The sequence below is a fragment of the Eublepharis macularius genome, chromosome 8, assembly GCF_028583425.1.
Source record: "Eublepharis macularius isolate TG4126 chromosome 8, MPM_Emac_v1.0, whole genome shotgun sequence".
Classification (NCBI taxonomy): Eukaryota; Metazoa; Chordata; class Lepidosauria; order Squamata; family Eublepharidae; genus Eublepharis; species Eublepharis macularius.
The window spans coordinates 138,497,317-138,500,733 of NC_072797.1; positions in this window are offsets into that span (position 1 = coordinate 138,497,317).

The window sequence follows — 3,417 nt, forward strand, 5'->3', positions numbered from 1 at the left end:
GTTCTCTCTGTTGAAAGAGAGGTTATCTGACCATCCAAAGTCTGAATCAAGATATTAGATCCCATCAGATCCCGTATTATGCTGCTAGGGAGGGATTAAGCTTTTGTCTCCTGGTTGTTTTTTAGGGCATCGTGGACAAACAAAGGACCATTTATGGCTTCGCAGATTTCTCCAGATTTGTGCCTGTTGCTTCTCAGTCTGAAGACATGGGCCAGGGCCAGTGGCCAACCTTCGTACCCGTCCTGCTTCTGCATTTTTAGCCCTGAAAAAAAAACTTCACTCACAGACTTTTGCAGAGGTCAGACGGCTGCTCGAGGCACAGTTGCAGATGAAGCTTTTCCCCCCTGATTAGAATTCCAAACGCCATGGAGGGAAAGGAGAGAGAACGGAGTAGTGGTTAGAGTGCTAGACTAGGCTCTGAATGACGCAGGTTCAAATCCCCACTCCACTAGGGCAGCTTGCTGGGTGACCTAGGGCAAGTCACGCACTCTCCACCTAACCTACCCCACAGGGTTATTGTGAGCATAAAATGGAGGAGAGGGGAATGATTTAAGTTCCTTTGGTTCCCCATTGGGGAGAAAATCAGGATATAAATGAAGTGAACAAATAAATAAAATAATACTCCTAAAAGTTAACCATTCCTGATGATGGACGGCAGGCCCGGCTCAGCGCCAGATGTCCTGGAACATGCTTTTGCAGCCGTGACTGGTTGGTTGAAGCAGAGTCGGCTGAAACTGAACCTGATGAAGACGGAGGTCCTGTACTTGAGCCACAGGGGGATAGGTTCGGGACTCCGGCTCCCAGCCCTTGATGGGGCACAGCTTGTGCCAGTTCCGAGGGTTAAGAGCCTGGGGGTGATCTCGGATGCCTTCCTGAAAATGGAGGCACAGGTCACAGCGGTTGTCAGGTCCTCTTTTTTCCATCTGCAGCAGACTAGGCAACTTGTCCCTTACCTGTCTTAACTACAGTGATCCAAGCAACGGTCATCTCTAGGCTAGATTACTGTAACTCGCTATACGCGGGGCTGCCCTTGAGCCTGACCCAGAGATTACCACTGGTACAAAATGCAGCAGTGCGTGTTATTACGAGAGTGCCAAATAAGGCGCATATAACACCGTTCTTACATGAGCTGCATTGGCTGCCAGTGGAGTACCGGATCAGATTCAAAGTTCTGGTATTGACCTATAAGGCCCTGTGCGGACTGGGACCAGCGTATCTACAGGACTGTCTCTCCCCATATATTCCCCAGAGGACACTCCGACCAGGGGACAAACAGCTGTTGGTGGTCCTTGGCCCCAAGGAGGCCTGCCTAGCCTCGACAAGAGCCAGGGCCTTTTCAGTCCTGGCTCCCACCTGGTGGAACACTCTTGTGTGCTGAAATCAGGGCCCGGCAGGACTTTCGCCGGGCCTGCAAGACAGAGTTGTTCCGCCAGGCATATGGCTGAGGCTGGGACTTCACTGGCCTGGAAAAAAGGGGTGTATAAAATCCTCCCTGTGAAGGCTGTCCACCATCTTATTTTAAATGTGTTGTTTTTAATGAACATTAATTTTTAATTGTATTTTAATTGTATTTTTAATATGTTGTTATCCGCACTGAGCCCGCTCGCAGGGAGGGCGGAATACAAATTTGAAATAAATTTAAAAAAAAATACTACTCTGAGTAGCTCCTCTATCTCTTTGTACCAAGAGCCAAGTTGCAAGCTTCCATCAGCGGCCATTCAAACTGGTTCCCTCAGAGAGCGTAGTGAGAACGGAAGGCCTCCTCAGTCCATCCCAAAGCATGCATGCTCAGAAGTAAGTCCCATTAAGTAATTCCAGATAGGTAACCACATTAGTCTGTAGCGGCACAATGAAGCAAGAGTCCAGTTGCTCCTGCCTCACTGAACAAGCACAATGAGGAATACAGCCTTACAGAGTAAAATGGCATGGAATTGCAACAAGGGTAGCCAACTCCAGACTGTAAAATTCCTGGAGATTTGGAGGTAGATCCTGGAAGGGTGGAATTTCTGGAAAGGAGGAACCTTAGCAGAGTATACTGCCATAGAGCCTACCTCCCCAAAGCAAGCATTTACTTCAGGGTAACTGATCTCTATAACTGATCTCTGGAGATCAGTTGTAATTCTGGGAGATCTCCAGATCTACAGGCTGGTAACCCGAATGTAGCAACATGTCATTGTGAAATCATGGGAGCTGTCCCCAACTCATGCTGTTGTAAATATTAGAAATAGTTGTCTGTGAAAGACAATAGCTTCTAATGAGAATCTTATTGATAGCACTGATACAGTCTGAGACAGATTAGATAAATTATTTTGGATCTTTTTGCCAAACAAGCTGGCTGTAAAACATCTCCTTGGGAGGCCAGCAGGGAGGGCCCTGTTGATTTGTGCCCCAGCCGTAAGAGCGTCTAGATCAGGCAGGGTCAGATAAAAATCTCCCTTTAAACCTGGGCAGCAATAAAGGTCAGATTGCTCAGGCAGGCTTACAACCGGGCCCAGGTCAAAGAGCCCTGCTGGAGCCAGAGGTGGAGCCGGGAGGGCCTGAGCGTTCCAGTGGCAATGTGGGTAAAGCAGCCATTTTCTCCAGGGTCACTGGTGCCTATGGCCTGGAGATCAGTTGTAATTCCAGATCTCCAGCCACCACCTAGAAGTTGGCAACCCTATAATTGTCCTTTGAAATTAAAACGTTGTGGACCCCCCCCCCCACACCCGTTTGGGAGCAGAGAGGCAAGACAGAGTGTAATATGATGTGACACCTCAAAGGCTAACGACCCGTTCTTGCAGCAACAGCTGCTGCTGCGGCCCCAAGGCGGCGCCCCCGTCTTGAGACGCGAGGAAGGGACCCTCCGAAGGCAGACCCTACAGGCCAGGGTGGTGGAGACGAAGCGCGACCCGCAGGTTGCCTCTGAAGAAGCGGAAAGCGGCCCACAGAAGCTGCCGCGGGAACAAAACGTCGCGAGTCTTTGGGGTGCCACAAGTCGGGTTGCCAACAACCTGGAGACAAAAAGGCCCACCCCTTTAACCCAAGCCGAAGCGGGGGATTCCCTTTGCTTCCCTGCCCCGAGAAGGGAAGCCCGTCCGGGCCCGTTTCCGCCTCTCCTGAAGGGCCGGCGCGTTTTGATCGCCCGCTCGCCGGTCCCCTGGGCCACAAGGCCTCTGCTTGGCTGTGCTGCGGCAGGCGCAGGCGGGACTCCTAGGGCGGGGCGCCGTCCCGCCGGGGAGGCGGCTGCGCGCCTGCCAACGGCCCCTTGGCCCCGCTTAGGAAACGGGCACGTTTCCCGGCGCGGTTGCCGCTTCCTCCGGCCGCGCTGCTCTCGCTGCCTTTCTGGCCGGGGCTGGCCGCGCAAAGGCGCCGCGAGGGGCGCTGCCGTGCAAGCCGCCCGGCCCGGGCCAAGGGCGAAGGGGCGGGAGGGGGCCGGCC